Source organism: Equus asinus, chromosome 4 (genome assembly GCF_041296235.1).
Source record: "Equus asinus isolate D_3611 breed Donkey chromosome 4, EquAss-T2T_v2, whole genome shotgun sequence".
NCBI classification, from domain to species: Eukaryota; Metazoa; Chordata; class Mammalia; order Perissodactyla; family Equidae; genus Equus; species Equus asinus.
The window spans coordinates 125,483,748-125,496,656 of NC_091793.1; positions in this window are offsets into that span (position 1 = coordinate 125,483,748).

Here is a 12,909-nt window from a genome sequence, read left to right on the forward strand (position 1 = left end):
AGAATGAATTCCACCCAAAGGGAGATCTGGTCTTTGTCCTCAGCTACTGGGAGGTGATCCCAGGCCTATGGAATGCCCTGCCTGATAAGCATGTCTTTGTTTACAAGAAGCTTTGGCCACCAGACACTCGCACAATGTAATTTATGATGAGGGCTTTGGGCCGTGCCATATTAATTCTGACCTCCAAGGAGAGCTGGACCCTAAAGGTATTAGCTGAGCCTTGGGAGGGTGAGTAGAGGAGACTGAAGATCAGCCATGTGGGTAGAATGTGATGGAGCCCTAATAAAAATTCCAGACACCAAAGACTGTGGTGAACTTCCCCGGTTGAAATACTCTTCGCATGTTGTCACACTTCATTGCCAGGGGAGTAGCATGTCCCCGAGGACAAGGCAAGATTTATGTTCAGACCCTCCCAGATTTCCCGTATATCTGTTCTTTTGGCTGGTTCTAATTTGTATACTTTCACTGTAATAAAACTGTAATTGTAAGTATAGTACTTTCCCAAGTTCTGTGAGCCATTCCAGCAAATCATCAACCCAGAGGGGCTTACTGAGAATACCAGAATTTGTAGTCAGTTGGTCTGAAGCAAAAGTGGCTCTGGGGCCCCCAAACTTGTCGCTGGAGTCTGAAATGAGTCAGTGTTGTGGGACTGTTCTCTCAGACTGTGCACTTTGCCTAAACTCCATTGAGCTTAATATATTTGCTTTTAAAAAAGATGTTAAATTTTCATTTTAATTGAAATTTTAAGATAAATTCTTCTAACAAACTTTTAGAAAGGGATCTGATTTGTCCTTAGGCTTTTATATAATAAACGTATACATTTGTTCTTGCTGTGTTTGGGATATGTGAGCCCTCTAAAGCACAATGCCCATGCGATGGTCCCTCCACCCCAGTCAGTGGGTGGTCCTGTCCCTCATGGCACTTCTGTATTTGCTTTGTTTAACCCATAAATACTTAACCACATTCCCTTGTGCAAGTAATCTGATTGTCTGATGATCACCCGCCTCCCCCATTTTCTGAGCTTGCTTATACTCCTTTTTTTTCCTTTTCTTTTTTAATGGTTTTATTTAGGTATAATAAACATACAATAAACTGCACATGATTAAAGTTTAAAGTTGATAAAATTTGGCATATGTATATACCCATGAAACCATCACCACAATCAAGATAATAAGCAATCACCTGCAAAATTTCTTTGGATGCCTTTGTAATCTCTCTCCCTGTTCCTTCACACTCCCTCCATCCCAGAAAACCATTTATTTGCTTTCTGTCACTATAGATTAATTTGCATTTTATAGAATTTTATAAAAGTGGAGCCATACATTATGTGCTCTCTTTAGTCTTGCTTTATTCACTCAGCATAATTATTTTGATATGCACCAAGATTGGTGAGTGATTCAATAGTTCATTGCTTCTTGTAGCTGAGTAATATTCTATTGTATTCCCAACTCTGTAATTTGTTATCCATTGGCCTGTTGCTGGAGACATGAATTGTTCTGGTTTGGGTTATTACAAATAACATTCACAAACAAGTATAGACATATGCTTTTATTTCTTTTTTTTTTTTTTTTTTTTAAGATTTTTGTTTTTTCCTTTTTCTCCCCAAAGCCCCCCGGTACACAGTTGTGTATTCTTCGTTGTGGGTTCCTCTAGTTGTGGCATGTGGGACGCTGCCTCAGCGTGGTCTGACGAGCAGTGCCATGTCCGCGCCCAGGATTCGAACCGATGAAACACTGGGCCGCCTGCAGTGGAGCGCGCGAACTTAACCACTCGGCCACGGGGCCAGCCCCGACATATGCTTTTATTTCTGTTGAGTAAATATCTAGGAGTGGCATGACAGGGTCATCTGGTATAAGAATGTTTAACTTAAGGAACCGAAAAACTTTTTCAAAGCGCTTGTGTCATTTTGCATTTGTACCAGCAGTGTAAGAGAGTTTCAGCTGCTATACATCCTCCTCAACATTTTCACACTTCATCAACATTTTAATTTTAAACTTCCTAATAGGTGTGCAGTATTATCTAATTGTTATTCTAATCTATATTTCTCCAGTGACTAATGGTGTTGAAATCTTTTTATGTACTTACTGCTATCCATATACATTCTTTGATAAAGTGTCTGTTCCAATCTTTTGCTTTACTTATTGGGTTGTTTGTTGTCTTATTACTGAATTTTTTTTTATTGAGGTAACTTTGGTTTATAACATTATATAAATTTCAGGTGTGCATCATTGTATTTTGATTTCTGTGAATACTGCATCATGTTCATCACCAAAAGTCTAATTACCATCTGTCACTGTACACATGTGCCCTTTTATCCCTTTCAACCCCCCACCCCCCTTCCCCTCTGGTAAATACCAACCTATTCTCTGTATCTATGTGTTTGTTTGTTGTCATTGTTGTTTTTTATCTTCCACATATGAGTGAAATCAAAAGATATTTGGCTTTCTCCATCAGCCATTTCACTTAGCATAATTCACTCAAGGTCTATCTGTGTTGTTGCAAATGGTGAGATTTCATCTTTTTTATGGCTGATTAGTATTCCATTATATACATACATACATACGTATATACATACAAATATAAATATTTATCACCTCTTCTTTATCCATTCATCTGTTGATGGGCACTTAGGTTGTTTCCAAGTCTTGCTTATTGTGAATAATGCTGCAATGAACATAGGAGTGCAAATATCTTTTCAAATTAGTGTTTTTGTGTTCTTTGGATAAATACCCAGAAGTGGTATAGCTGGATCACATGGTAGTTCTATTACTAAATTTTTGAGGAATTACTATACTGTTTTCCATAGTGTTAGCACCAGTTTACATTCTTATCAGCAGTATATGAGGATTCCCTTTTCTCCATATCTTCTCCAACACTTATTTCTTATCTTTTTTTTTTTTTTAAAGATTGGCACCTGAGCTAACATCTGTTGCCAATCTCCTTTTTTCTTCTTCTCCCCAAAGATCCCTAGTACATAGTTGTATATTCTATTGTAGATCCTTTTGGCTCTGCTTTGTGGGATGCTGCCTCAGCATGACTTGATGTGGGCACTCAGGCTCTGAACCAGCAAAACTCCGGGCCACGAAGCGGAGTGTGCGAACTTAACCACTTGGCTGTGGGGCTGGCCCACTCCTGTCTTTTTAATAATAGCCACTCTGACAGGCATGAGGTGATATCTCATTGTAGTTTTGAATTGCAGTTCCCAAATCTTTAGTGATGTTGAACGTATTTTCATGTGCCTGTTGAAGTTTTGAGAGTTCTACGTATATTCTAGATACAAATTCCTTATTAGACATGCAGTTTGCAAGTATTTTCTCCCCATATGTGGTTTCTCTTTTCATTTCCTTATCTGTGTTGTTCAAAGAGCTAAAGTTCTTAATTTTGGTAATATTCTACATATCAACTATTTCTTTAATATATTATGATTTTGGTGTTATATCTAAGAAATCTTTATCCAACGTAAGATCAAAAAGATTTTCTCTCACATTTTCTTCTAGTGATTTTCTGGCTTTAGGTGTTATATTTAGGCCTATGAACCATTTTGAGTTTATTTTGAATATGGAGAAAGGTATGGATCAAGGTTCATTTTTTAAAATAAATGGGCATTCAATTATTCCAGCACAATATAAGAATTCTGTTCTTTCTCCATGGAACTGACTTAGCACTTTTTTTGAACATCAATTGGCCATGTATGTGTATATCTCTTTCTGTAATGTCTATTCTGTTCCATCAATCTGTTTGTTTATCCTCACACAGTTATCATACTGTATTGATTACTATAATTTATAATATGTCCTAAAGTCAGATAACCTTTAGCATCCAACTTCAGTCCTCTTTTTAAAATTGTTTCGTCTATTCTGGGAGATTTGTAGTTCTACATGAACCTTAGAATGAGCTGGCAATTTCAACAAAAAAATAATTTTGTTAGAATTTTGACTGAGACTGCATTAGTCCAACTTTAGGAGAACTGACATTTTAACATTATTTTGTGCTCCATTTTGTAAACAAGGTATCTCTCTCAATTTATTTAGATTTTCTTTGAAATCTTTCATCAGAGTTCTGCAATATTCAGTGTATAGGCCTTGTACATATTTTTCAGAGTTGTTAAGTATTTTATATTTTAATGCTATTGTAAATAGTATTTATTTAAATTTAAATTTCCAATTTTATTTTGCTAGCATATAAAATAAAATTAATTTCAGTATATTCATATCGTATCCTGGAGTATGCTAACATCACTTAGTACTTTTAGTTTCTTATTTTCCAATCTGCATGGCTTTCATTTATTTTTCTTGCCTTTCTGCACTGTGTAGAACCTCACAAACCATGCTGAATAGAAGTGGTGAGAGTAAACATTCTTGCCTTCTTGCTCATCTTAGGGGGAAAGTATTCAGTCTTTCATCATTGAGTATAAGTTCAGCTGTAGATTTTTCACAGAAGTCCTGTATCAGGTTGAGGAAATTCCCTTCTATTTCTAGGGGAAGTTTTTAATTAGGAATGGATGTTGGAAATTGCCAAGTGCTTCTCCTGCATCTACTGAGATGATCATGTGTGTTTCTTTCCTAATCTGTTAATATAGTAAACTATGTTGATTGATTTTCAAACTCTAAACAAACCTTTCATTCTTTGGATAAGCCTCATGTACCCAATAATTTATTACACTTTTTTAAGTGTTTTTGGATTTGGTTTGCTATCATTTTGTTAAGAATTTTTGCATTTATGTTCACAGGAGATATAGGCTTGCTATTTTCTATTCATGTACTATTTTGATCTGGTTTTAGGATTGTAGTAATATTGGCCTCATAGAATGAATTGGGAGATATATTTTCTTGTTTACTTCTCTTGATGAGCTAGAGTAGCATAGATATTATTTCCTTTTTACTGGTAGAATTTATCTATTATCTAGAACTAGAGCTTCTTTCTAGGAAGATTTTTAACTGCAATTACATGTTTTTTAACAGACTTATGGCTATCCAGGTTATCTATTTCTTGAGTAAACATTGTAGTTGTGCTTCATATAAATTGTCAAATTTATTGATGTAATGTTTCCATAATATCCCTTATTATCATTCAAATAACTGTAACATCTGTAGTAATGTCTCCTCTCTCATTCCTTATATCGATAATTGGTTCCTCTTCTCTTTTTTTCTTGATCAGCCAGAGTAGAGTTTTATTAATTGTATTAATCATCTCACAGACCATCTTTGGTTTCATCATTTTTTCTATTCCCTATGGTTGTCCTGTTTCTTATTACACTTATTTTTGCTTAGTCGTTTATTATTTCCTGAATTCTGAGTTTCATATAGGCTGCGTGTAGTTGAGTTTTCTTATTTCTCTAATTTGATAAGCTCTATTTTTAGTTGGGTATTATGCCATTTATATTTAAAGCTATTATTATTAAAGTTGGTTTTAAATTTCTCTGTGTGTGTGTCTCTGTCTCTGTTTCACTCTCTCTCTATATATAAATATGTATATACATATTTTGAGCCATGTGGGAATAAGTTACATAGTCTTTTGCTCCTAAGTATTAAACATAAAGATGTTCCCTCGTGTAATCACATTACAATTGTCAATTTTATAAATTTACATTGATACAATACTTGTATCTAATTTAGCCTCAACACTTCAATCTTTCCAGTGGTTCTAATAATGTCTTTTATACTATTTTTTCCCCTCTAGCAAGGGATCCAGTCTAGGGCCAGATACTGTGTTATCTGCCATCTCTCTTTAGCGTCCTCTAACCTGGAACGTTTCCGCAATCTTTTTTTTATCTTTTATGATGTCGACATTTTGAAAAATAAAGACCCCTTTTTAAGACAAATTTTCCCCTTTTTTATTTGTCTGATATTTTCTTATGATTAGGTTGAGATTATGTACTCTCAGCTGGAGTACTGCATAATTGTGTTATATCTCTCTAGGTTATCACAGTCAGAGACATATGATATCTATCTGTCCCTCACCAGTGATGTTAAATTTGATCATCTGGTCAAAATAGTTCCCAAATCTTCACTGTTTAGTTACTAGTTTTCCTCTCTTGAAATTTATAATCAGTCTTTGGGAAGATGCTTTAATACAATGCAAATATTCTACTCCTAATGCAGAGTTCTTTCTAAGTTTATCATGCATTCATGATCTTCCTAATTCAATATATAACATAATGTTTATCAAATGATTATTTCGAAGCTTTAGCATTCCCTTCACATTGATCAGTTGGTCCTCAGTATTGACTGTAAAGAAGATATTTCCTTTCTCCATTTATTTATTCCTCTATTTATTATCAATATGGACCCATGAATTCCCATTCATTCAGTGGATTATAATTCATTGAGGTATATAGTTATTTTGGTGATCAAACTGTCCCAGATGTGGCTAGTCAGAGCCTCTTCAAACTGGCACTTGTATCCTTATGACATACTCTCATCATTCTTTTTTTCAGTATTCCTTACTTTCTGGCATAACAAGAAGTGCCAGAACCATCTTATACCTACTGTGCTCCATCCCTGGAATCAGACATTTCTTCAGGATACCTTGGTTCATTTTAGGGGAGAGTAGTAACAGAGAAGAAGACATGGGCACTAGGTGGGTTCATTAATACTGGGGTGTCATTTCTTATTGATTCTTTCCTTGGACAGAGATAGGGGAAAAAAACCACACACACACACGCACATATATATATATACATTTATCTAAATTGTAGATACCTACATACATATACTTATGCATATGTGTACATAAACATGCATACACACATTGATAAACATATTGAAGAAATTATGAGTTCACACCAGTACCTCCAATTCTATACCCTACTTTTCTCAAGAGTGAAGGTATGTAAATAAGGTGCTCACAAATTACTTTGATTAGCTTCTTACTTCATTTCTTTTCCCTACAGTGTGGTTATGATAGTCAGTGGAAATATAATGAGGTCCATTTGTTACAGAGTTCTTTCAGTTTTTGAGTTCTTTTCTCAATTCCCATTTATATCAATTTACATTTAAAAGTTTGTAGAATATTACATGCTTTCCAATGTCAAAATTACACAGAAAAGTATAGTTGAGAAAGTATCACTTTCTCTCCCTTACGACTTCCACCTCACTCTCCCCTCAAGTTTTCCTAACACTTTTGTCTTTTCGAACAACTGTGAAACTTTGATTCATAAATCAAGCCATGACAGCACTTGAACTTGGGGAAAATCCAACATTCATAAATTAATTATTAATTTGACTTCTGCTGTTTTCACTGTTCTCTTAGCACCAAAAAGCTGTAAACACAAACATAAATATAGGGACTATTGTTTGGCACTATTTGATTAGAAAAGTGTTCTACATATTATCCAAAGTATACATGTGTACACATGTGGTTGTCTGCTTTTCATCAAAATGAGAACACAATAATGAAAATCTCCAAGGGAACTCACTGACCTCTGAGAATTTGTCTGTAGATCTAAGTACACGAAACATGTATGCTTTTCCAGTTGTCTCTCAGGAATCATACCAAAATTCAGAAAAAAAAAAAGAAAAAGAAAATGCTGCCATTTTATAAGTTTATGTATAAGTCATTGTTTTTTGCTCTGCAGCAGTGTATATTTTTCATGGGGCACGTAAATAAGAGTTATATTTTGAAAAAATAGGTAAATATGTAGGTTATATTAAATACAATGTGTACATGTTCTTCCTAATGGTATGAGTGTGACTAAATATAAAATCAGCCCCTGAACTCTGACAATTTTTATTCACCTTCTTCATTTAAGTTTTGGTGGGAAATATACTCATTATAAGGGATTATTTATTCACTGAAAAATGAATAGAGATTCAATGATAATAATCAAATTACACGTATAAAGTAAAATAGGATTTACCCAACTACCCGTTTTCTTATATCTCTTCCTTCTTTCTTCTATTCCACTCCTAAGCCAGCCAGCACTCTGGCTCCTGTGCCACAAACTTGCTCAATACTTTTTCCATCTCAAAATCTCACTCTAGTCAATTCCTGTTCCAAGTTATGCCATATGTTAATTTCAAATTCTTTCTTCTCACTCTTCAGATCTCACTTTATCATATCAAGATTGTTGGTCACATCATAATTCTAGAAATTACGTGGCAGTACATTGACAATTTTGTGGTGAATTAATAGCCAACATACTGTCAGATATTTTAATAATTGCAGATAAATCAGAAAAACAATAAATAACCAGTATCAGTACCAGATATTTGGCTTTCAATAATAAAATTTAATGAAATCTTATTTTCTTAGATTAATATTTCATAATTTAAGGCCTCCCTCCCACATTTTACTCCCTTATTTGGTTAGGAAATCTTTGTCAAAGATACAGATGTCTTATTAAGCAGAACTAGAAAAAAAGTGTTACACTAAAATGAGAGTTGGGGATACTTTGATTATGACAAATAAAAAATTCAAGGCACAATAAAACAAATAAGGAATAAAATGTTCCTATGTAAAAGGTTTCTGTGTAATTTTTTTAATTTTATTGTTATTATTTTGTTTTGCTTTTTAGTGTGTATATAACTTTGCCACTTTGGTATGAAAGAGAAAGTTCTATTTAATAATATATGGAAGCTTCTCATCAGCATACTTGTCTTAAGCATAAAAATGAAATTTAGTTATCTGATGATACCAGATGGTGCACTATCCTGCAACATTAGCTCATGGTCTGAGGAAAACTGTAACACATGGCAGACTCAGCAAAGAGATGGATTCCAAATCCTTAGCAGAGTTCTCAACGATGGCAATAATATTTTGGCAAGGAAAAATCGATACACACAGTCTTGGCAGCAATCTCAAACTCAGATTGGTTCCACCCTTTTTCTTCACCTGAATTTCCAACTTTGTTTCAAAATAAATTTTCTTGCAGATTTGAGAGAAGTGGACAAACAAAAGGCCACTAACGGGGCTATAAATTTGTGAGGGTCAGCCCTGCATTATCTACAGCACTGCTTCCAGATCCAGGCGGGTTGATATTTGGAATACTTGCCTCTGTAGCCTTGAAAGACAAGGGCAGATAAGAAATTTGATCAAAGTTAGGGGAAATAAAAGGGACTCTAATCATTTGGTGGCTTGGAGTTGTTCGAGCAGTCTATTGAGCATCCTGGAAAGCTTTGAATAATTAGTTTTAGAACAATTGACAACACTTATGGAATACAGTGACTAATATGGAATCAATGGACTAATATGTGGAACTTGATTGCCCAAGGGTTGATGCTGCCTGAAGACGTAACAATTTAATAGTGATTTTGAGGAACATATAGATAATAAATAAAGCCAGTTTAGAATTACTTGACTAAAGGTTCATCATACTGAGATGACCTCTGAGGGTTCCCCCATCCATTTCTATCCAGGGAGTCACTCAGTCTTGTGGTGGACACTAGGCTGGGCGAACCATGTCCTGGCCTGGCGGGCATTTTGAATATTCTCACTAAAATACAGTAAGTCTGGTGAATGAAAAATCTGTGTATATTCATAACAACTACCTCTTATCTGGCTGCAAAGAACAGTCTTGTGTGTTATTTACCAGATATTTATTTAGTACCCACTGTGGCTTCAAGAGTCTACTGAGGAGTTAAAACAAGAGAATGACTTGAAGATAACTATTGAAATATTTTCTGCTGGATTTTAGATGTATTTTTATTATCTAATTAAAAATTTTAAGATAAAAAAATTTATCTCCATGGATAATCTAAGTTTGTCTTCTTCTGAATACAGAATAAAGTCTAATACCCCTGCCCCACCCTTCCATTCATTCTTTTTCTTTCTCTCTTTTACTTCAAACAAATATCAAGAGTATACCATAAGCTAGGCACCATGCTCAGCTCTAAGGATCTGGGTGTAAGCTAAACAAACAAGATGACTACCTGCCTGGCTCTTAGACCCCAATAGAGGGCACAGAGGAATCATCAACTTGAATAGCATGCGATGACTGCTTTAGAAAGTGCAAGTGCTAAGTAGGTACTTCTCAGGAACCTGGCCCTTCTATGCTTCAGGGAAAGCTCCCTTGGGCAGGACAATCTCACAATGAAGAATACATAAAGTGGGTTGTGAGAAGAGCATGTCAACCAAAGTGTAGGTTGTGAAGGTCTGGAGGGAAAAAAGAAGATAATGAGTTTGAAGAACTTAATTTAGGACGGTCAGAGTGAAGACTGGGGTGTTGGGAGCTGAGATAGTAAAATGAGATAAAGAAAGCTAAAGTGATTCTTTATAAAGGGTAGGCTTTTCTCCCAAGGGTGGGTAAAATGCCATTGGCAAATTATAAGTTGGTGAGTGGCAGAATCAAATTTGGATTTTAGAATAATTTCTTAAGAGATGGTGTAGAGAATAAATGTAAAAAGAAGAAAGACTGAAAGCAGGGCTAAAAACTAAGAAGGTTTTGCCTAAATCCAGGCAAGAGATGGATTATAGTGGCAACATCTAGGATGGGGATGTGTGACACTCAGGAAAGACAGCACAGATGAAGAAAATGTTTAGAGTTTGTTTCTTCATTCATTTGTTTTACAAATATTTATTGAGGATCTTCCATGTCCAGTACTTGGTACTCAAGTGTACTGGTATTAGGTACTGGTGCAGCAAGAAAGAACAAAACAGACAAAAGCTCTGTCTTGGTGGAACTTACAATCCACTTGGAAAGATAATAACAGAAATAAGTTAAAATACACAGTATATCAGAGGATCCTAAGTAGTGAGAGGAAAAATAATGCAGGAAAGAGAAGGCAGAGAGCTGGTAAGGATATGAGATTTTAAATGAGATAGTCAAGGAAGTACTCACTGGGGTGATATTTGAGCAAAGATCTGCAAAAGATGAGGAAGCAAACTACGCAGATATGGGAAAGCAGTGATCCTGGTGGAGGGACCAGCAAGAGAGAAAACCCTGAAACATGAGAATGCCTGGTGCATACATCAGTATATGTTGGAGGTTAAAGCCATAGGACACACAAAAAGATTGAGGAAAAAAAAGGAGAGAGAGAAGAAGGAGAAGAAGGAGGAGGAGGGAGAAGAAGAGGAGGAGGAGAAAGAATTAAAGGGATATCTAGATTACTCTAAAAATAGACATTTAGATAGAACTCTTTCTCAAATGTGTTACAAAATTACCTAATCCTTGAATAGGATAGAGTATATAACATCTCTCTCTTATTGGTAAACATTATTGACAATACTACGTAATAGGGCTTGATCGGAGGCTAATGGATTTTGTAGATGTGTTCACTCCAACTCTGAATGTTTTGAGGATACTAGGATTATGATCTAGAAATAAGAAAGAAAAACTAATCTGCCTTTTAGTCTTCTTCTATTTATCCTCTTTCCTACTTTATCACATAAAAAATTTACTGGGCTGCACAAGCTAAATGCAACTCTTGTTTCTTATCAAGGAGAGAGAAGAAGTACTGTGAAAGGTCTTTGGCTCTAGAATCTATCATTGCCCAATTTCACCTCTATAAAACTATTCTAGATGGTTGAGGAAGTAAGAAATGACACCATGTTCAACGTTTTCCAGACAGTGTAGTGGACGGAGAACGGTGGCAAGATTGTTGTAGAACAGGCCAAGGGCGAGATCTAGATGTAACTGGATGAACCTCTTTGTGTGAGATTGGTGGAAAATATAGGAGGTATCATTTTTGACATCACTGCCTCTGGAAAACTCATCTTGACTCCTAAAGACTGGATCCTGTGCCTTTCACATGTTTTGGTACCACCTTTATCATAGCATTTGTCACTCTGAGTTGAAATTACTCCTTGTCAGCCCTCCAAACCAGACTGTAGACTTATTAAAGACACGGATCAGATCTGTTCCTTCACTAAGCGCTGTGCCTAGCTTAATGCTTAGCACTCAGTAAAAGTAGGTTTAATTCGTGAACCAGGGCATGAGCAAATTCGGCAGCCATATTTTCCCTACTAGGATCAACTGAAAGCTACCACCTTTTCTTTTTCATATCAGCTACTACTATGCAGCCATATTTCTCTTCACCATATTCTTGTGCAATCAGTATTTAATGGATGCTTTTACACTTATCTCTTAGACAATTTTATTATGTTAATATCAGCCCACCATCACTATATTCTGATATTTTTATGTTAATCCTAATGCTATCATGCAACATGTAGCTTTGTATCACCTACAAATTTGATAAGAATTTCTGCTAGGTCTATTAGTCAATTCTATAGGAATATTAGTTAAACTGATTTAGTAGTTCCTACTTCAACACCATCCCTCCAAGAGGTCTTCATTTATCTAGCAAAGGATAATATAAGACACTGCCAAAAGTCACTAACATGAGCATCTCTAATTAGCCTCAAGCATGTCGTCCAATTGCAAGGTAGTGATTTTGAGATTTATGTCCCAGCATTTTTAAGCATAATCATTCTTTTCTATGCAAATAAGGATTACATTACTGTCAGCACTTTCCTAAGTTAGCGTGAAGCACTTGATTAGAAATGCTCGAAGAATGCATGCGTGCATAATCTTGAGTCTTCTATAGAACAATGTGAAGCAGGCTCAATTGCTGTGACTGAAAAATAGAACAACGTGACAGCCAGATGAAGAATATGCCTGCCATAACTCAAGAAAGCAGTCACGAATAGACTAACTGGCCACCTCTGGATCATGGATATTAACAGTTCCAATATTTATTAACTAGTTAATAATATTTTTAAAACCCTACAACTTTTGATATGTTTCTTTGATCTCTTGGTATAAGAAACGTTGTGGTTGGAATGAGAAGGTAAACCTCTTTCTTCCTTTTTTCTAGGCTTATCTGAGTAAACTGTACACAATAGGAAAAAAAATTGATGTCACCTATCATTAGTGAGAGTTTGAAAGCTGTCACCTCATTCTGAAGCATCCCATTCAAAATTAAAACCTATCAGTCAGGCTACTCCAACTGAAAACAAAATTGAACTCAA